The following is a 24,940-nucleotide window of genomic DNA, read 5'->3' on the forward strand; positions in this document are numbered from 1 at the left end:
TTGACCCAATACTGACATGAGCTCCTGAGTGGCCCCCAGTACCAACATAGGCTCCTCAATGGCTCCCAATGCCGACACAGGCTACTCATTGGCTCCCGATACTGAAATAGGTTCTACCATGGCTCCTAATACTGACATAAGCTCCTCACTGGCCCCCAATACTTACATAAGCTCCTCAGTGGACACCAATGCTGACAGAAGATCTCAATAACCCCAGTAATGACATAAGCTCCTGAATGATCCCCAGAATTGACACAAGCGCCTCAATGACCTCAAATACTGAAATAAGCTCCTCAATGACCCCCAATACAGACATAAGCTCTTAAATCACTCCCAATAATGAAATAAGCTCCTGAATGGCCCCCAATGTTGACATAGGCTCCTCAATAGCTCCCAACACTAACATAGGCTCAACAATGGTCCCAATACTGATATAAGCTCCTCAATGGCCACCAGTAATTATATACACTCTCAGTCGCAGCCAGTACAGACATAAGGTCCTCAATTATCCACAATGCTGACATAGGCTCCTCAATCGACGCCCAATACTGACATAAGCTCTTCAATGGCTCCCAGTTCAAACATAAACTCTGCAAGGGCATCCAATACTGACATAGGCTCATCAATGGCCCCCAGTATCAACATAGGCTCCTCAATGGCTCCAATACCGACAAAGGCTGCACAATGATTCCAAATACTGACAAAGGCTCCTCATTCGCCCCCAATACAGACATAAGCTCGTCAGTGGCCAACAATGCTGACATACGATCTCAATCACCCCAGTACTGATATAAGTTCCTGAATGGTCCCCAATACTGACATGAACCCCTCATTGACCTCCATTACTGAATTAGCTCCTCAATAACCCCAATACTGACAAAAGCTCCTCAATCACTCCCAATACAGACATTAGCTCCTGAATGGTTCCCAATACTGACATAAACTCCTCAATGGACCCCAATGCTGATGCAAGCTCCACAATGACCCCCAATACTGACAAAAGCTCCTCAATGGCTCCCAATACCAACATATGCTCAACTATGGTTCCCAATACTGACATAAGCTCCCCAGTGGTCACGAATACTGACATAGGCTCTCAATCACCTTCAACACTGTCATAAGCTCCTTAATGGCCCGAAAACTGACGTAAGATTCTCAATGGCTCCAAATACTGACAGAAGCTCCTCACTGGCCCCCAGTGCTGACATAAGATCCTCAAGGGCCACCAACACTGACATAAGCTCCTCAATGGTCCCCAATACTGACATAAGCTCCTCAATTTACCCAATACTGACATAAGCTCCTCAATTTACCCAATACTGACATAAGCTCCTCAATGGCCCCCAATACCAACATAGGATCCACAATGGCTCCTAATACCGACACCGGCTCCTCAACAGCTCCCAATACTGACATAGGTTCCACCATGGCTCCTAATACTGACATAAGCTCCTCACTGGCCGCCAATACATACATAAGCTCCACAGTGGACACCAAAGCTGACAGAAGATCTCAATAACCCCAATAATGACATAAGCTCCTGAATGGTCCCCAATACTGACATAATCTCTTCAATGACCTCAAATAGTGGAATAAGCTCCCCAATGACCCCCAATACTCAAATAAGCTCCTGAATTACCCCCAATACTGAAATAAGCTCCTGAATGGACCCCAATATTGACATAGGCTCCTCAATAGCTCCCAACACCAACATAGGCTCAACAATGGCTCCCGATACTGACATAAGCTCCTCAATGGTGACCAGTAATGATATACACTCTCAGTCGCAGCCAGTACAGACGAGGTCCTCAGTTACCCACAATGATGGCATAGGCTCCTCAATCAACCCCCAATACTGACATAAGCTCCTCCATGGCCCCCAATTCAAACATAAGCTCTTCAATGGCACCCAATACTGACATAGGCTCTTCAATAGCCCTCAGTATCAACATAGGCTCCTCAGTGGCTCCAATAACGACAAAGGCTCCACAATTGCCCGCAGTACAGACATAAGTTCCTCAGTGGCCACCAATGCTGACATACGATCTCAATCACCCCAGTACTGATATAAGTTCCTGAATGGTCCCCAATACTGACATGAATGCCTCAATGACCTCCAATACTGAAATAAGGTCCTCAATGACCCCAATACTGACAAAAGCTCCTCAATGGCTCCCAATACCAACATAAGCTCCACAGTGGACACCAAAGCTGACAGAAGATCTCAATAACCCCAATAATGACATAAGCTCCTGAATGGTCCCCAATACTGACATAAACTCATCAATGGACCCCAATGGTGACACAAGCTCCACAATGACCCCCAATACTGACAAAACCTCCTCAATGGCTCCCAATACCAACATAGGCTCCTCAAGGTCTCCCAATACCAACATAGGCCCAAATATGGCTCCCAATACTGACCTAAGCTCCCCAATGGCCACGAGTACTGACATAGGCTCTCAATCACCTTCAACGCTGTCATAAGCTCCTGAATGGCCCCAAAACTGACATAAGATTCTCAATGGCCCCCAGTGCTGACATAAGCTCCTCAATGGCCCCCAATACTGACATAAGCTCCTCAATTGACCCAATACTGGCATAAGCTCCTCAATGGCCCCCAATATCAACATAAGATCCACAATGGCTCCTAATACTGACACAGGCTCCTCAACGGCTCCCAATACTGCATAGGTTTCACAAAGGTTCCTAATACTGACATAAGCTCCTCACTGGACCCCAATACAGACATAAGCTCCTCAGTGGCCACCAAAGCTGATATAAGATCTCAATAAATCCAGTAATGACATAAGTTCCTGCATGGTCCCCAATACTGACATAAGATCTGCAATGACCACAAATACTGAAATAAGCTCCTCAATGACCTCGAATACTGACATAAGCTCCTGACTCACCCCCAATAATGAAATAATCTCCTGAATGGCCCCCAATACTGACATAGGCTCCTCAATGGCTCCCCATACAAACATAGGCTGCTCAATGGCTCCCAATACTGGCATAGGCTCCACTATTGCTTCAAATACTGACATAAGCTCCTCAATGGCCCCCAATACTGACATAAGCTCCACAATCGACCCCCAATACTTACATAAGATCTTCAATTGCCCCCAATGCAAATATAAACTCTTCAAGGGCACCCAGTATTGACATAGGCTCTTCAATGGCCCCTAGTATCAACATAGGCTCCTCAATGGCTCCAATACAGACAAAGGCTCCACAAAGGTTTCAAATACTGACAAAGGCTCCTCGATCGCCCCCAATACAGACATAAGTTCCTCAGTGGCCACCAATGCTGACGTACATTCTCAATCACCCCAGTACTGATATAAGTTCCTGAATGGTCCCCAATACTGACATGAATGCCTCAATGACCTCCAATACTGAAATAAGGTCCTCAATGACCCCAATACTGACAAAAGCTCCTCAATCACCCCCAATATAGACATAAGCTCCTGAATGGTCCCCAATACTGACATAAACTCATCAATGGACCCCAATGGTGACACAAGCTCCACAATGACCCCCAATACTGACAAAACCTCCTCAATGGCTCCCAATACCAACATAGGCTCCTCAAGGTCTCCCAATACCAACATAGGCCCAAATATGGCTCCCAATACTGACCTAAGCTCCCCAATGGCCACGAGTACTGACATAGGCTCTCAATCACCTTCAACGCTGTCATAAGCTCCTGAATGGCCCCAAAACTGACATAAGATTCTCAATGGCCCCCAGTGCTGACATAAGCTCCTCAATGGCCCCCAATACTGACATAAGCTCCTCAATTGACCCAATACTGGCATAAGCTCCTCAATGGCCCCCAATATCAACATAAGATCCACAATGGCTCCTAATACTGACACAGGCTCCTCAACGGCTCCCAATACTGCATAGGTTTCACAAAGGTTCCTAATACTGACATAAGCTCCTCACTGGACCCCAATACAGACATAAGCTCCTCAGTGGCCACCAAAGCTGATATAAGATCTCAATAAATCCAGTAATGACATAAGTTCCTGCATGGTCCCCAATACTGACATAAGATCTGCAATGACCACAAATACTGAAATAAGCTCCTCAATGACCTCGAATACTGACATAAGCTCCTGACTCACCCCCAATAATGAAATAATCTCCTGAATGGCCCCCAATACTGACATAGGCTCCTCAATGGCTCCCCATACAAACATAGGCTGCTCAATGGCTCCCAATACTGGCATAGGCTCCACTATTGCTTCAAATACTGACATAAGCTCCTCAATGGCCCCCAATACTGACATAAGCTCCACAATCGACCCCCAATACTTACATAAGATCTTCAATTGCCCCCAATGCAAATATAAACTCTTCAAGGGCACCCAGTATTGACATAGGCTCTTCAATGGCCCCTAGTATCAACATAGGCTCCTCAATGGCTCCAATACAGACAAAGGCTCCACAAAGGTTTCAAATACTGACAAAGGCTCCTCGATCGCCCCCAATACAGACATAAGTTCCTCAGTGGCCACCAATGCTGACGTACATTCTCAATCACCCCAGTACTGATATAAGTTCCTGAATGGTCCCCAATACTGACATGAATGCCTCAATAACCTCCAATACTGAAATAAGCTCCTCAATGACCTCAGTACTGACAAAAGGTTCTCAATCACTCCCAATACAGACATAAGCTCCTGAATGGTCCCCAATACTGACATAAACACCTCAATGGACCCCAATGCTGACACAAGCTCACAATGACCCCCAATACTGACAAAAGCTCCTCAATGGCTCCCAATACCAACATAGGCTCCTCAAGAGCTCCCAATACCAACATAGGCTCAACTATGGCTCCCAATATTGACATAAGCTCCCCAGTGGTCACGAATACTGACATAGGGTCTCAATCACCTTCAACAATGTCATAAGCTCCTCAATGGCCCCAAAACTGACATAAGATTCTCAATGGCTCCAAATACTGACAAAAGGTCCTCACTGGCCCCCAGTGCTGCCATAAGATCCTCAATGGCCCCCAATATTGACATAGGCTCCTCAATAGCTCCCAACACCAACATAGGCTCAACAATGGCTCCCAATACTGACATAACCTCCACAATGGCGACCAGTAATGATAAACACTTTCAGTCGCAGCCAGTACACAGATAAGGTCCTTAGCTACCCACAATGCTGACATAGGCTCCTCAATCGACCACCAATACTGACATAAGCTCCTCAATTGCCCCCAATTCAAACATAAGCTCTTCAATGGCACTCAATACTGACATAGGCTCTTCAATGGCCCTCAGTATCAACATAGGATCCTCAATAGCTCCAATAACGACAAAGGCTCCATAATCGCCCCCAACAGACATAGGTTCCTCAGTGGCCACCAATGCTGACATATGATCTCAATCACCCCAGTACTGATATAAGTTCCTGAATGGTCCCCAATACTGACATGAACGCCTCAGTGACCTCCAATACTGAAATAAGGTCCTTAATGACCCCAATAAAGCTCCTCCATCACCCCCAATACAGACATAAGCTCCTGAATGGTCCCCAATACTGACATAAACTCCTCAACGGACCCCAATGGTGACACAAGCTCCACAATGACCCCCAATGCTGAGAAAAGCTCCTCAAGAGCTCCCAATACCAACATAGGCTCCTCAAGAGCTCCCAATACCAACATAGGCTCAACTATGGCTCCCAATACTGACATAAGCTCCCCAATGGACACGATTAATGACATAGGCTCTCAATCACCTTCAACACTGTCATTAGCTCCTGAATGTCCCCCATACTGACATGAGATTCTCAATGGCTCCAAATACTGACAAAATCTCCTCAATGGCCCCCAATACTGACATAAGCTCAATTGACCCAATACTGACATAAGCTCCTCAATGGCCCCCAATACCAACATAGGATCCACAATGGCTCCTAGTACTGACATAAGCTCCTCACCGGTCCCCAATACAGACATAAGCTCCTCAGTGGCCATCAATGCTGATATAAGATCTCAATAAACCCAGTAATGACATAAGCTCCTGAATGGTCCCCAATACTGCCATAAGCTCCGCAATGACCTCAAATACTAAAATAAGCTCCTCAATGACCTCAAACACTGACATAAGCTCCTGACTCGCCCCCAATAATGACCTAAGTTCCTCAACGTCCCCCAATACTGACATAAGCTCCTCAATTGTCCCAACACTGACATAAGCTCCTCAATGGCCCCCAATACCAACATATGCTCCACAATGGCTCCCAATACCGACATAGGCTCCACAATGGTTCCAAATACTGACATGAGCTTCTCACTGGCCCCCAATACTGTTATAAGGTCCTCAGTGGCTACCACTGCTGGCATATGCTCTCAATCGCCCCAGCACTGACATAAGCTCTTTAATGGAACCCAATACTGAAATAAGCACCTCAATGACCCCCAGTACTGACCTAAGCTCCTCAATCACCCGCAATAATGACATAAGCTCATGAATGGCCCCCAATACTGACATAATCTCCTCAATGGACCCCAATGCTGACATAAGCTTCTCAATGATGCCCAATACTGACATAAGCTCCTCAATTAACTCCAATACTGTCAAAAAAATCCTCAATCAGCCCCAATACTGACATAAGCGGCTGAGTGACTCCCAATAATAACATAGGCTTCTCAATCACACCCAATACTGTCATAAGCTCCTTAATGGCCAACAATACTGACATATGCTTTCAATCGCCCCCAGTCCCGACACAAGATCCTCAATGAACCCCAATACTGACATAGGATCCTCAAATGCCACCAATACAAACATGGGCTCCTCAATGGCTATCAATACTGACATAAGTTCCTCACTGGCCCCCAATACTGACATAAGGTCCACAGTTGACCCAATACTGACATGAGCTCCTAAATGGCCCCCAGTACCAACATAGGCTCCTCAGTTGCTCCCAATGCCGACACAGGCTCCTCAATGGCTCCCAGTACTGACAGCAGTTCCACAATGGCTATTAATACAGACATAAGCTCCTCACTGGCCCCCAATACATACATAAGCTCCTCAGTCGCCCCCAATACAGAAATAACCTCCTGAATGGCCCCCGATATTGATATAGGCTCCTCAATAGCTCCCAACACCAACATAGGCTCAACAGTGCCTCCCAATACTGACATAAGCTCCTCAATGGCCACCAGTAATGATATACACTCTCAATCGCAGCCAGTACAGACATAAGATCCTCAATTACCCACAATGCTGACATATGCTCCTCAATTGACCCCCAATACTGACATAAGCTCCTCAATGGCCCCCGATTCAAACATAAGCTCTTCAATCGCACCCAATACTGACATAGGCTCTTCAATGGCCCCCAGTATCAACATAGGATTCTCAATGGCTCCAATACCGACAAAGGCTCCACAATGGCTCCAAATACTGACAAAGGCTCCTGAATCGCCCCCAATACAGACGTAAGCTCCTGAATGGTCCCCAATACTGACTTAAACTCCTCAATGCACCCCAATGCTGACACAAGCTCCACAATGACCCCCAAAACTGACAAAAGCTCCTCAATGCCTCCCAATACCAACATAGGCTCCTCAAGAGCTCCCAATGCTAACATAGGCTCAACTATTGCTCCCAATATTGACATAAGCTCTCCAATGGCCATGAATACTGACATAGGCTCTCAATCACCTTCAACACTGTCATAAGCTCCTCAAAGGCACCAATACTGACATAAGATTACTCAATGGCTCCAAATACTGACAGAAGCTTCTCAATGGCCCCCAGTACTGACATAAGCTCTTCAATGGCCCCCAATACCGACATAGGCTCCGCAATGGCTCCAAATACTGACATGAGCTTCTCGCTGGCCCCCAATACTGACATAGGCTCCTCAATTACTTCCAATACCAATATATACTCAACAATATCTCCCGATACTGATATAATCTCTTCAATGGCCACCAATAATGATATACAAGCTCAATCGCCCCCAGTACTGACATAAGCTCCTCAATGACCCAAAATCCAGACATAGGCACCTCAATCACCCCCAATACTGACCTAAGCTCCTCAATGGCCCCCAATACTGAAATAGGCTCTCCAATGGCCCCCAGTATCAAAATAGGCTCCTTAATGGCTCCCAATACCGACATAGGCTCCATATTGGCTCCAGATACTGACATGAGCTTCTCACTGGCCCCGAATACTGATATAAGATCCTCAGTGGCCACCACTGCTGACATACGCTCTCAATCGCCCCCGCACTGACATAAGCTCCTTAATGGAACCCAATACTGAAATAAGCTCCTCAATGACCCCCAATACTGACATAGGCACCTCAATTGCCCCCAATACAGACATAAGTTACTCAGTGGCCACCAATGCTGACATACGATCTCAATAACCCAGTACTGACATAAGCTCCTGAATGGTCCCCACTACTGACATGAACTCCTCAATGACCTCGAATACTGAAATAAGCTCCTCAATGACCCCCCATACTGAAATAAGCTTCTCAATCACACCCAATAATGACATAAGCTCCTCAATGGCCCCGAATATTGACATAACCTCCTCAATGGACCCCAATGCTGACACAAGCTCCACAATGACACCCAATACTGACAAAAACTCCTCAATGGCTTCCTATACCGACATAGGCTCCTCGGCAGCTCCCAATATCAACATAGGCTCAACTATGTCTCCCAATACTGAAATAAGTTCCTCAATGGCCACCAATACTGACATAGGCTCTCAATCACCTTCAACACTGACATAAGCTCCTCAATGGCCCCAATATTGACATAAGATTCTTAATTGCTCTCTATACTGACATAAGCTCTTCAGTTGCCCCAGCACTGACATAAGGTCCTTAATAGACCCCAGTACTGACATAAGCTCCTTAATGACCCCCAATAATGACATAGGATCCTCAATCGCCCACAATACAAACATAAGCTCCTCATGTCTCCCAATACTGACATAAGCTCCTCACTGGCCCCCAGTACTGACATAAGCCCCTCAATAACCCACAATACTGACATAGGATACTCATTTGCCCCCGGTATTGACATGGGATCTCAATCACCCCCAATACTGGCACAAGCTCCTCATTGGCCCCCAATACTGACATAAGCTCCTAAATGGCCCCCAGTACCAATATAGGCTCCTCAATGACTCCCAATGCCGACACAGGCTCCTCAATGGCTCCCTATACCGAAATAGGTTCCACCATGGCTCCTAATACTGACATAAGCTCCTCACAGGACCCCAATACATACATAAGCTCTTCAGTGGACACCAATGCTGACAGAAGATCACAATAACCCCAGTAATGACATAAGCTCCTGAATGGTCCCCAATACTGACATAAGCACCTGAAGGCCCCCCAATACTTACATAAGCTCCTCAATGATCTCAAATACCGAAATAAGCACCTCAATGACCCCAATACAGAGATATGCTCCTCAATCGCCCCCAATACTGAAATTAGCTCCTGAATCGCCCCCGATATTGACATATGCTCCTCAATAGCTCCCAACACCAATATAGGATCAACAATGGTCCCAATACTGACATAAGCTCCTCAATGGCCACCAATAATGATATACACTCTCAGTCGCAGCCACTACAGACATAAGTTCCTCAATTACCCACAATGCTGACATAGGCTCCTCAATCGACCCCCAATACTGACATAAGCTCTTCAATGGCCCCCAATTCAAACATAAACTCTTCAAGGGCACCCAATACTGACATAGGCTCTTCAATGGCCCCCAGTATCAACATAGGCTCCTCAATGGCTCCAATACCGACAAAGGCTCCAGAATGGTTCCAAATATTGACAAAGGCTCCTCAATCGCCCCCAATACAGACATAGCTTCCTCAGTGGCCACCAATGCTGACATACGATCTCAATCACCCCAGTACTGATATAAATTCCTGAATGGTCCCCAATACTGACATGAATGCCTCAATGACCTCCAATACTGAAATAAGCTCCTAATGACCTCAATACTGGCAAAAGCTTCTCAATCACTCCCAATACAGACATAAGCTCCTGAATGGTCCCCAATACTGACATAAACTCGTCAATGGACCCCAATGCTGACACAAGCTCCACAATTGTCACGAATACTGACATAGGCTCTCAATTACCTTCAACACTGTCATAAGCTCCTCACTGACCCCCAGTGCTGATGTAAGATCCTCAATGGCCCCAATACATACATAAGCTCCTCAGTGGACACCAATGCTGACAGAAGATCTCAATAACCCCAGTAATGACATAAGCTCCTGAATGGTCCCCAATACTGACATAAGCTCTTCAATGACCTCAAATAGTAAAATAAGCTCCTCAATGACCCCGAATACACAAATAAGCTCCTTAATCGCCCCCAATGATGAAATAAGCTCCTGAATGGCCCCCAATATTGACATAGTCTCCTCAATAGCTCCCAACACCAACATAGGCTCAACAATGGCTTCCAATACTGACATAAGCTCTTCAATGGCGACCAGTAATGATAAACACTCTCAGTTGCAGCCAATACAGAGATAAGGACCTCAGGTACCCACAATGCTGACATACGCACCACATTCGACCCCCAATACTGACAAAAGATTCTCAATGGCTCCAAATACTGACAAAAGCTCCTCACTGGCCCCCAGTGCTGACATAAGATCCTGAATGGCCCCCAATATTGACATTAGCTCCTCAATGGCCCCCAATACTGACATAAGCTCAATTGACCCAATACTGACATAAGCTCCTCAATGGCCCCCAATCCCAACGTAGGATCCACAATGGCTCCTAATACTGACTCAGGCTCCTCAACGGCTCCCCATACCGACTTAGGTTCCACAATGGCTCCTAATACTGACATAAGCTCCTGACCGGTCCCCAATATAGAATAAGCTCCTCAGTGGCCATCAATGCTGATATAAGATCTCAATAAACCCAGTAATGATATAAGCTCCTGAATGGCCCCCAGTACTGACATAGGCTCCTCAATGGCTCCCAGTAACAACATAGGCTCCTCAATGGCTCCCAATACTGGCATAGGCTCCACTATTGCTCCAAATACTGACAAAAGCTCCTCAATGGCCCCCAATACTAACCTAAGTTCCTCAATGTCCCCCAATACTGACATAAGCTCCTCAATCGCCCCCAATACCAAAATAGGCTCCACAATGGCTCCCAATACCGACACAGGTTCCAGAATGGCTCCTAATACCGCCATAAGCTCCTCCCTGGTCTCCAATACAGACATAAACTCCTCAATGGCCACCAATGCTGACACAAGATCTCAATAACCCCAGTAATGACATAAGCTCCTCGATGACCGCAAAAAGTGAAATAATAATCATCCTCAATACTGAAATAAGCACCTGAATGGCCCCCAATACTGACATAGGCTCCTCAATGGCTCCCAAAATCAACATATGCACAACAATAGCTCCCAGTACAGACAAAAGCTCCTCACTGTCCCCCAATACAAACATTGGCTCTCCAATGGCCCCCAGTATCAAATTAGGCTCCTTAATGGCTCCCAATACCGACATAGGCTCCACAATAGCTCCAAATACTGACATGAGCTCCTCACTGGCCCCCAATACTGTTTAAGGTCCTCTGTGGCCACGACTGCTGACATATGGTCTCAATCGCCCCAGCACTGACATAAGTTCTTTAATGGAACCCAATCCTGAACTAAGCTCCTCAATGACCCCCAATACTGAATTAAGCTCCTCAATCACCCCCAATAATGACTTAAGCTCCTGAATGGCCCCCAATACTGACATAATCTCCTCAATTGCCCCCAATACTGACATAATCTCCTCAATGGACCCCAATACTGACATAAGTCCTCAATCACTCCAAATACTGACATAAGCTGCTCAATGACCCCCAATACTGACATAATCTCATGAATGGCCCCAATACTGACACAATCTCCTGAAGGCCCCCCAATACTGACATAATCTCCTCAATGCATCTCAATGCTGATATAAGCTCCTCAATGACCCCCAATACTGTCAAAAGCTCAGCAATGGCTCCCTATACCGACATAGGCTCCTCAACGCCTCCCAACACCAACATAGGCTCAACTATGGCTCCCAATACTGGCATAAGCACCTTTAAGGCCACCAAACTGACATAGGCTCTCAATCTCCCTCAAGACTGACATAAGCTCCTCAATGGCCCCAATAATGACATAAGATCCTTCATGTCCCCCAATATTGACCTAAGCTCCTCAATCGCCCCAGCACTGACATAAGGTCCTTAATGGAACCCAATACTGATATAAGCTCATCAATGAAAACCCAATACTGACAAAGTCTCCTCAATCGCCCCCAATACAGATATAAGCTCCGTAATGTACCCCAGTACTGACATGAGCTCCTCAGTGACACCCAACACTGACATAAGTTCCTACTGACATAAGCACCCCAATCGCCCCCAATACTGACATAAGATGCTCAATGACCCCCAATACTGCCATAGGCTCCTCAATCACCCCCAATGCTGACATAGGCTCCTCAATCAACCCTAATACTGACATAAGCTCATCAATGACCCCCAATACTGACATAAGCTCCTCAATTAACTCCAATACTGACAAAAAATCCTCAATCAGCCCCAATACTGACATAAGCTGCTGAGTGACTCCCAATACTGTCATAAGCTCCTCAATGGCCAACAATACTGACATATGCTCTCAATCGCCCCCAGTCCTGACACAAGATCCTCAATGAACCCCAATACGGACATAGGATTCTCAAACGCCCCCAATACAAACATGCACTCCTCAATGGCTCTCAATACTGGCATAGGCTCCACTTTGGCTCCAAATGCTGACATAAGCTCGTCACTGGCCCCCAATACTGACATAAGGTCCTTAGTGGCCACAAATGCTGACATAAGCTATCAATCGCCCCAGTACTGACATAAGCTCCTCAATGACCCACTTTACTGACATAGGCTCCTAAATTGCCCCCAGTACTGACCTGGGCTCTCAATTAACCCCAGAAATGACATAAGCTCCTCAATGGCTCCAATGCTGACATAAGATCCTCAATGGCCCCCAATATTGACATAAGATACTCAATCGCCCCCAATACTGAAATTAGCTCCTGAATGGGCCCCAATACGTATATAGGCACATCAATGTCTCCCAATACCAATATAGGCTAAACAATGGCTGCTAATACTGACATAAGCACCTCAATGGCCACCAATAATGATATACACACTCAATCGCCCCCAGTACTGACAAAAGCTCCTCCATGGCTCCCAATACCGACATAGGCTGCTCAACGCCTCCCAATACCAACATAGGCTCAACAATGCTCCCAAAACTGAAATAAGCTCCTCAATGGCCCCAATACTGACATAAGATTCTCAATGGCCCCCAATACTGACATAAGATCCTCAATCGCCCCAACACTAACATAAGGTGCTTAATGGAACCCATAATGATATAAGCTCCTCCATGAACCACAATACTGAGAATGGCTCCTCAATCCCTGACAATACAGACATAAGTTCCTTCATGAAGCCCAGTACTGACATGAGCTGCACAATGACTCCCAATGTTGATATAATCTCCTACTGACATAAGCTCCCCAATCGCCCCTAATATAGACATAAGCTGCTCAATGACCCCCAATACTGATATAGGCTCCTCAATCGCCCCTAAAACTGACATAGGCTCCTCAATCACCCGTAATACTGATATAAGTGCCTCAATGAGCCCGAAAACTGACATAAGATCCTCAATAACCCCCAATACTGACATAAGATACTCAATCACCCACAATAATGACAAACGCTGCTTAATGACCCCCAATAATGAAATAGGCTCCTCAATCACCCCCAATACAGCCATAATCTCCTGAATGACCCCCAATACTGACATAAGCTCCTCAATGACCCCCAATACGGACTTAGGATCCTCAATCGACCCCAATACAAACATAGTCTCCTCAATGGACCCCAATACCGACAAAAGCTCCTCAATGGCTCCCAATACCAACATAGGCTCCTCAAGAGCTCCCAGTACCAAAATAGGCTCAACTATGGCTCCCAATACTGACATAAGCTCCCCAATGGCCACAAATACTGACATAGGCTCTCAATCACCTTCAACACTGTCATAAGCTCCTCAATGGCCCCAATACTGACATAAGATTCTCAATGGCTCCAAATACTGACAGAAGCTCCTCACTGGCCCCCAGTGCTGACATAAGATGCTGAATGACCCCCAACATTGACATAAGCTCCTCAGTGGCCACCAATGCTGACAGAAGATCTCAATAAACTGAGTAATGCCATAAGCTCCTGAATGGTCCCCAATACTGACATAAGATCCTCAATGACCTCAAATACTGAAATAAGCTCCTCAATCACCTCCAATACTGACATAAGCACCTGACCTGCCCCCAATAATGAAATAATCTCCTGAATGGCCCCCAATACTGACATAGGCTCCTCAATGGCTCCCAATACCAACAAAGGCTCTTCATTGGCTCCCAATACTGGCATAGGCTCCACTATTGCTCCAAATATTGACATAAGCTCCTCAATGACCCCAATGCTGACATAAGATCCTCAATGGCTCCCAATACCAACATATGCTCAGCAATAGCTCAAAATACTGACATAATCTCCTCAATGGCTACTAATAATGATATATGCTCTCAATCACACCCAGTACTGACATTAACTCCTCAATGGTCCCCAATACAAACATAGGCTCTTCAATGGCACCCAATACTGACATAGGCTCTCCAATGGTTCCCAGTATCAAAATAGGCTCCTTAATGGCTCCCAATACCGACATAGGCTCCACAATGGCTCCAAATACGGACATGAGCTTCTCACTGGCCCCCAATACTGATATAAGGTCCTCAGTGGCCACCAATGCTGACACACGCTCTCAATCCCCCCAGCACTGACATAAGCTCCCTAATGGAACCCAATACTGAAATAAGCTCCTCAATAAACCCCAATACAGACATAGGCTCATCAATCGCCCCCAATACAGACATAAGTTACTCAGTAGCCACCAATGCTGACTTACAATCTCAATAACCCAGTACTGATATAAGCTCCTGAATGGTCCCCAATACTGACATGAACTCCTCAATGACTTTCAATACTGAAATAAGCTCCTCAATGACCCCCAATACTGACATAAGTTCCTCAATCATCCCCAATGATGACATAAGCTCATGAATTGCCCCCAATACTGACATAATCTCCTCAAAGGACCCCAATGCTGACATAAGCTTCTGAATGACGCCCAATACTGGCAAAAGCTCCTCAATGGCTCCCAATACCGACATAGGCTCCTCAACGGTTTGCAATATCTACATAGGCTCAAGTATAGCTCGCAACATGGACAAAAGCTCCTCAATGGCCACCAATACTGACATAGGCTCTCAATCACCTTCAACACTGACATAAGCTCCTCAATGGCCCCAATACTGACATAAGATTCTCAATGGCCCCTAATACTTACATAAGCTCTTCTGTTGCCCCAGCACTGACATTAGGTCTTTAATGGACCTCAGTACTGATATAAGCTCCTGAATCACCCCCAATACTGACATAGGATCCTCAATCGCCCACAATTCAAACATAGGCTCTTCAATGGCTCCCAATACTGGCATAGGCTCCACAATGGCTCCAAATACTGACATAAGCTCCTCACTAGCCCCCAGTACTGACAGAAGCTCCTCAATGGCTCCCAATACCCACATAGGCTCCACAATGTCTCCCATACTGACATAAGCTCCTCAAAGGCCAACAATACTAACATACACTCTCAGTCGCCCCAGTACTGACATAAGCTCCTCAATGACCCCCAATTCTAACATATGGACCTCAGTGGCCACCAATGCTGACTTACACACTCAATCGCCCCAGTACTGACATAAGCTCCTCAATGACCCACAAAACTGACATAGGTTCCTCAATTGCCCCCAGTACTGACATGGGATCTCAGTCACCTCTCAATACTGACATAAGTGCCTTAATGGCCCCAATGCTAAAGAAAGATCCTCAATGGCCCCCGATACTGACATATGCTCCTCAATTGACCAATTATTGACATGAGTTCCTCAATGGCCCCCAATACTAAGATAGGTTCCTCAATAGCTCCCAATGCTGACACAGGCTCCTCAATGCTCCCAATACCAACATAGGTTCCACAAAGGCTCTTAATACTGACATAAGCTCCTTACTGGCCCCCAATTCAGACATAAGCTTCTCAGTGGACACCAAAGCTGACAGAAGATCTCAATAACCCCACTAATGAAATAAGCTCCTGAATGGTCCCCAATACTGACATGAGCTCCTCCATGACCTCAAATACTGAAATAAGCTCCTCAATGAACCCCCAATGATGACATAAGCTCATCAATCGCCCCCAAAACGGAATTAAGCTCCTGAATGGCCCCCAATAATGACATAGGCTCCTCAATGTCTCCCAATACCAACATAGGTTCAACAATGGTCACCAGTACTGATATACACTCTCAATCACACCCAGTACTGACATAAGCTCCTCAACTACCCACAATACTGACATAGGCTCCTCAATCGCCTCCAATATTAACATAAGCTCCTCAACGGCCCCCAATTCAAACATAGGCTCTTCAATGGCACCCAATACTGACATAGGCTCTTCAATGGCCCCCAGTATCAACATAGGCTCCTCAATGGCTCCCAATACCGACATAGGCTCCACAATGGCTCCAAATACTGACAAAGGCTCCTCAATCGCCCCCAATACAGACATAAGTTCCTCAGTGGCCACCAATGCTGACATAGGCTCCTCAATCACCCCCAGTACTGAGATAGACACCTCAATCACCCCGAATACTGACATAAGTTCCTCCATCATCCCCAATACTGACGTAAGCTGCTCAATGACCCACAATACTGACATAATCTCCTAAAAGTCCCCCAATACTGACATAAGCTCCTCAATGGCCTACAATACTGACATATGCTGTAAGTTTCCCACAGTCCTGACACAAGCTGCTCAATGACCCCCAATACTGACATAATCTCCTGAATGGCCCCCAATACAGACATAAGCTCCTCAATGGCCAACAATACTGACATATGCTGTCAGTTGCCCCCAGTACTGACACAAGCTCCTCAATGACCCCCAATTATGACATGGGAGCCTCAATCGCCCCCAATACAAACATAAGCTCCTCAATGGCTCCCAATATTGGTATAGGCTCCACTATGGCTCCAAGTACTGACATAATCTCGTCACTGGCCCCCAATATTGACATAAGGTCCTCAGTGGCGACCAATGCTGACATACGCTCTCAATCACCCCAGTACTGACATAAGCTACTCAATGGACCACCAATACTGACATAAGATTCTCAATGGCCCCCAATACTGACATAAGCTCCTCAATTGACCCAATACTGACATGAGCACCTCAATGGCCCCCAAAACCAACACAGGCTCCTCAACGGCTCCCAATTCCGACATAGGTTCCACAATGGCTCCTAATTCTGACATAAACTACTCACTGGCCCTCAATACAGACATAACCTCTCAGTGGCCACCAATGCTGATATAAGATCTCAATAACCTCAGAAATGACATAAGCTCCTGAATGGTCCCCAATTCTGACATAAGCTCCTCAATGACCTCAAATACTAAAATAAGCTCCTCAATGATCCCTAATACTGACATAAGCTCCTCAATCGCCCCCAAAACTGAAAGAATCTCCTGAATGTCCCCCAATACTGATATAGGCTCCTCAACAGCTCCCAATGTCAACATAGGCTCAACAATGGCTCCCAATACTGACATAAGCTCCTCAATGGCCACCAATAATAATATATGATCTCAATTGCCCCCAGTACTGACATAAGCTCCTCAATGACCCACAATACTGACATAGGCTCCTCAATCGCCCTCAATGCTGACATAAGCTCCTCAATGGCCACCTATACAAACATAGGCTATTTAATGACACCCAATACAGACATAGGCTCCTCAATGGCGCCCAGTACCGACATAGCTTCCACAATGGCTTCAAATACTGACATAAGCTTCTCACTGGCCCCCAATACTATCATAATCTCATCAATGGACCCCAATGCTGACACAAATTCCACAATGACCCCCAATACTGACCAAAGCTCTTCAATGGCTCCCAATACCGACATAGGCTCCTCAACAGATTCCAATAACAACAGTGGCTCAACTATGGCTCCCAATACTGACATAAGCTCCTCAATGGCCACAAATACTGACATAGGCTCTCAATCACCTTCAATGCTCACATAAGCTCCTCAATGGCCCCAATACTGACAAAAGATTCTCAATGGTCCACCAATACTGACATAAGCTCTTCAATCGCCCCAGCACTGACATAAGGACCTTAATGGACCCCAAAACTGATATAAGCTCCTTAATGAACCCCAATACTGACAAAGTCTCCTCAATTGCCGCCAATACAGATATAAGCTCCTCAATCGCCCCAAAAACTGAAAGAAGCTCCTGAATGTCCTCCAATACTGACATAGGCTTCTCAACAGCTCCCAATGCCAACATAGGCTCAACAATGGCTCCCAATACTGACATAAGCTCCTCAATGGCCACCAATAATAATATATGCCCTCAGTTGCCCCCAGTACTGACATAAGCTCCTCAATGACCCACAATACTGACATAAGCTCCTCAATGGCCACCAATACAAACATAGGCTTTTTAGTGGCATCCAATACAGACATAGGCTCTTCAGTGGCCCCTAACATCAACATAGGCTCCTCAATGGCGCCCAGTACTGACGTAGTTTCCACATTGGCTTAAAATACTGACATAAGCTTCTCACTGGCCCGCAATACTATCATAATCTCATCAATGGACCCCAATGCTGACACAAGCTCCACAATGACCCCCAATACTGACCAAAGTTCCTCAATGGCTCCCAATACCGACATAGGCTCCTCAACAGATGCCAATAACAACAATGGCTCAACTATGGCTCCCAATACTGACATGAGCTCCTCAATGGCCACGAATACTGACATAGGCTCTCAATCACCTTCAATGCTCACATAAACTCCTCAATGGCCCCAATACTGACAAAAGATTCTCAATGGCCCACCAATACTGACATAAGCTCTTCAATCGCCCCAGCACTGACATAAGGACCTTAATGGACCCCAAAACTGATATGAGCTCCTTAATGAACCCCAATACTGACAAAGTCTCCTCAATCGCCACCAATACAGACATAAGCTCCTTAATGGACCCCAGTACTGACATGAGCTCCTCAGTGACACCCAACACTGACATAAGCTCCTACCGACATAAGCACCCCAATACTTACATAATATGCTCAATGACCCTCAATACTGACTTAGGCTCCTCAATCGCCCCTAATGCTGACATAGGCTCCTCAATCACACCTAATACTGACATAAGCTCCTCAATAACCCCCAATACTGACATAAGCTCCTCAATTAACTCCAATACTGACAAAAGATTCTCAATCAGCCCCAATAATGACATAAGCTGCTCATTGGCCCCCAATTAATAACACAGGCTTCTCAATCACCCCCAATACTGACATAATCTCCTGAATGACCCCCAATACTGTCCTAAGCTCCTTAATGGCCAACAGTACTGACATATGCTCTCAATCGCCCCCAGTCCTGACACAAGATCTTCAATGGGTCCCAGTACTGACATAGGATCCTCAAACTCCCCCAATACAAACATGGGCTCCTTAATGGCTATCAATACTGGCGTAGGCTCCACCTTGGCTCCAAATACTGACATAAGCCCGTCACTGGCCCCCAATACTGACATAAGGTCCTCAGTGGCCATCAATGCTGACATACGATCTTAATCGCCCCAGTACTGACATAAGCTCCTCAAAGACCTACAATACTGACATCGACTCCTCAATTGCCTCCAGTACTGACATGGGCTCTCAATCACCCCCAATACTGACATAAGCTCCTCAATGGCCCCAATGTTGTCATAAGATCTTCAATGGCCCCCAATACTGACATCAGCTCCCCAGTGACTCCCAATACCAATATAGGCTCAACAATGCTTCTCAATAACGACATAAGCTCCTCAATGGCCACCAATAATTTGATACTCACTCAATCACGCCCTGTACTGACATAAGCTCCTCAATGAACCACAATGCTGGCATAGGCTCCTCAATCATGTCCAATACTGACATAAGCTCCTCAATGGCCCCCAGTACAAACATAGGCTTTTCAATGGCACCCAATACTGACATAGGCTCTTCAGTGGCCCCCAGTATCACCATAGGCTCCTCAATGGCTCCCAATGCCGACATAGGCTCCACAATGGCTCCAAATACTGACATAAGCTTCTCACTGGCCCCCAATACTGACATAAGGTCCTCAGTGGCCACCACTGCTGACATACACTCTCAATTGCCCCAGCACTGACATAAGCTCCTTAATGGAAACCAATACTGAAATTAGCTTCCCAATGACCCCCAATACTGACATAAGTTACTCAACTGCCCCCGATACAGACATAAGTTCCTCAGTGGCCATAAATGCTGACATACGATCTCAAAGACCCCAGTACTGATACGAGCACCTGAATGGAACCCAATACTGACATGAACTCCTCAATGACCTCCAATACTAAAATAAGCTCCCCAATGACCCCCAATGCTGACATAAGCTCCTCAATCCGCCCCAATAATGACATAAGCTCCTGAATGACCCCCAATACTGACATAATCTCATCAATGGACCCCAATGCTGACATATGCTTCTGAATGACGCCCAATACTGACAAAAGCTCCTCAATGGCTCCCAATACCGACATAGGCTCCTCAACAGCTCGCAATATCTACATAAGCTCAACTATGGCTCCCAATACTGACATAAGCTCCTCAAAGGCCACCAATACTGACATAAGATTCTCAAAGGCCCCCAATACTGACATAAGCTTTTGAATCGCCCCAGCACTGACATAATGTCCTTAATGGACCCCAGTACTGACATAAGATTCTCAAAGGCCCCCAATACTGACATAAGCTTTTGAATCGCCCCAGCGCTGACATAAGGTCCTTAATGGACCCCAGTACTGATATAAGCTCCAGAATGACCCCCAATACTGACATAGGATCCTCAATTGCCCACAATACAAACATAGGCTCCTCAATGGCTCCCAATACAGGCATAAGCTCCACTATTTCTCCAAATACTGACATAAGCTCCTCACCAGCCCCCAATAATGACTTAAGCTCCTCAATGGCTCCCAATACCGACATAGGCTCCACAATGTCTCCTATATTGACATAAGCTCCTCAATGGCCAACAATGCTAACATATGCTCTCAGTCGACCCCAGTACTGACATAAGCTCCTCAATGACCCCCAATACTAACATAAGGACCTCAGTGGCCACCAATGCTGACTTACGCTCTCAATCGCCCCAGTACTGACATAAGCTCCTCAATGACCCACAATACTGACATAGGTTCCTCAATTGCCCCCAGTACTGACGTGGGATCTTAGTCACCCCCCAATACTGACATAAGCGCCTTAATGGCCCCAATGCTGAAAAAAGATCCTCAATGGCCCCCAATACTGACATATGCTCCTCAATTGACCCAATATTGTCATGAGTTCCTCAAAGGCCCCCAATACTAAGATAGGCTCCTCAAAGGCTCTTAATACTGACATAAGCTTGTTACTGGCCCCCAATACAGACATAAACTCCTCAATTACCCACAATACTGACATAGGCTCCTCAATTGCCCCCAATATTAACATAACTCCTCAACGGCCCCCAATTCAAAAAAAAAGGCTCTTCAATGGCACCCAGTACCGACATAGGCTTTTCAATGGCCCCCAATATTAACATATGGCTCCTCAACGGCTCCCAATACCGACATAGGCTCCACAATGGCTCCAAATACTGACAAAGGCTCCTCAATTGCCCCCAACACAGACATAAGTTCCTCAGGGGCCACCAATGCTGACATACAATCTCAATGACCCAAGTACTGATACAAGCTCCTGAATGGTCCCCAATACTGACATGAAATCCTCAATGACCTCCAATACTGAAATAAGCTCCTCAATGACCCCTAATGCTGACATAAGCTCCTCGATCACCCACAATACTGACATAAACTCCTGAATGGCCCCCAATACCAACATAGGCTCCTCAACACCTCCCAATACCAACTTAGTCTCAACAATGCTCCCAATACCGACATAAGCTCCTCACTGGCCAGCATTACTGACATAGGCTCTCATTCACCTTCAACACTGACATAAGCTTCTCAATGGCTCCCATACTGACTTAAGATTCTCAATGGACCCCAGTACTAACGTAAGATCCTCAATGACCCCAAATACTGACATAGGATCCTCAATCGCCCCCAATACAAACATAGGCTCCTCAATGTCTTCTAATACTGGCATAGTCTCAACAATGCTCCCAATACTGACATAAGCTCCTCAATGGCCAACAATACTGACATACACTCTCAGTTGCCCCAGTGCTGACATCAGCTCCTGAATGACCCCCCAATACTGGCATAGTATCCCCAATCGCCCCCAATAAAAACAGAGGCTCCCCAATGGCTCCCAATACTGGCATAGGCTCCACTATGGCTCCAAACATTGACATAAACTCCGCACTGGCCCCCAATACTAACATAAGGATGTCAGTCGCCACCAATGCTGACTTACGCTCTCAATCGCCCCAGTACCGACATTAGCTCCTCAATGACCCACAATACTGACATAGGCTCCTCAAATTGCCCCCAGTATGGAATCTCCATCACCCCCAATATTGACATAAGCGCCTCAATGGCCCCAATGCTGAAATAACATCCTCAATGGCCCCCAATACTGATAAAAGCTGGTCAATGGCCCCCAATACTGACATAAGCTGCTCAGTTAACCCAATACTGACATGAGCTCCTCAATGGCCCCCAATATCAAGATAGGCACCTCAACGGCTCCCAATACCGACATAGGTTCCACGATGGCTCCCAATACAGACATACGCTCCTTACGGGCCCCCAATACAGACATAAGCTCCTCAGTGGATGCCAATGCTGACAGAAGATTTCAATAAGCCCAGTAATGACATAAGCTCCTGAATGGTCCCCAATACTGACATAAGGGCCTCAATGACCTCAAATTCTAAAATAAGCTCCTCAATGACACCCAATACTGACATAAGCTCCTCAATCGCCCCCAATACTGAAATAAGATCCTGAATCGCCCACAATAGTGACATAGGCTCCTCAATGGCTCCCAACACCAACATAGACTCAACAATGGCTCCCAATACTGACATAAACTCCTCAATGGCCACCAGTAATGATATACACTCTCAATCGCATGCAGTACTGACATAAGCTCCTCAATTACCCACAATACTGACATAGGCTCCTCAATCACCCCCAATATGGACATAAGCTCTTCAATGGCCCCCAATACAAACACAGACTCTTCAATGGCACCCAAAACCCCAGAATTGACATAGGCTCTTGAATGGTCCCCAATATCAACATAAGCTCCTCAATGACCTCAAATACTGAAATAAGCTCCTCAATGACCCCAATACTGACATAAGCTCCTCAATCGCCCACAATATTGAAATAAGATCCAGAATGGCCCCCAATATTGACATAGGCTCCTCAATGACTCCCAATACCAACATAAGCTCCTCAATGGCCACCAATACAATCATAGGCTCTTCAATGGCACCCTTTACTGACATAGGCTCTACAATGGCCCCCAGTATCAACATAGGCTCCTCAATGGCTCCTAATACCCACAAAGGCTTCACAATGGCTCCCAATACTAACATAAGCTTCTCACTGGCCCCCAATACTGAGATAAGGTCCTCAGTGGCCAACAATGCTGACATACGCTCTCAATTGCCCCAGCACTGTCTTAAGCTCCTGAATGGAACCCAATACTGAAATAAGCTCCTCAATGACCCCCAATAGTGACATAGGCTCCTTAATTACCCCCAATACAGACATAAGTTCCTCAGTGGCCACCAATGCTGACATACGATCTCAAAGACCCCAGTACTGATACAAGCTCCTGACTGGTCCCCAATACTGACATGAACTCCTCAATGACCTCCAATACTGAAATAAGCTCCTCAATGACCCCCAATGCTGACATAAGCTCCTCAAGCACCCCAATACTGACATTAGCTCCTGAATGGCCCCCAATACTGACATAATCTCCTCAATGGAACCAAATGCTGACATAAGATTCTCAATGACCCCCAATACTGACAAAAGCTCTTCAATGGCTCCCAATACCGACATAGGCTCCTCAATCACCTTCAATACTGACACAAGCTCCTCAATGGCTCCAATGCTGATGTAAGCTCCTTAATGGACCCCAATACTGATATAAGCTCCTCAATGAACCACAATACTGACAAAGGCTCTTCAACCCCTCCCAATACAGATATAAGCTCCTCCATGGACCCCAGTAACGACATGAGCTCCTCAAAGATACCCAATGCTGACATAAGATACTCAAGGCCCCCAATACTGACATAAGCTCCCCAATCGCTCCCAATACTCATATAAGCTGCTCAATGACTCCCAATACTGACATAGGCTCCTCAATCACCTCTAATACTGAAATATGCTCCCCGATGAGCCCGAATAATGACATAAACTCGTCAATAACCCTGAATACTGACATTTGATACTCATTCAACCCAATGCTGACATATGCTGCTCAATGACCCCCAATAATGACGTAGGCTCCTCAATTACCCTCAATACAGACATAATCTCCTGAATGACCACCAATACTAACATAAGCTCCACAATGTCTCCCAATACTGACATGGTTCCTCCACGGCTCCCAATACTGACATAGGCT

This window comes from Carcharodon carcharias, chromosome 8 (genome assembly GCF_017639515.1).
Source record: "Carcharodon carcharias isolate sCarCar2 chromosome 8, sCarCar2.pri, whole genome shotgun sequence".
Taxonomy (NCBI): Eukaryota; Metazoa; Chordata; class Chondrichthyes; order Lamniformes; family Lamnidae; genus Carcharodon; species Carcharodon carcharias.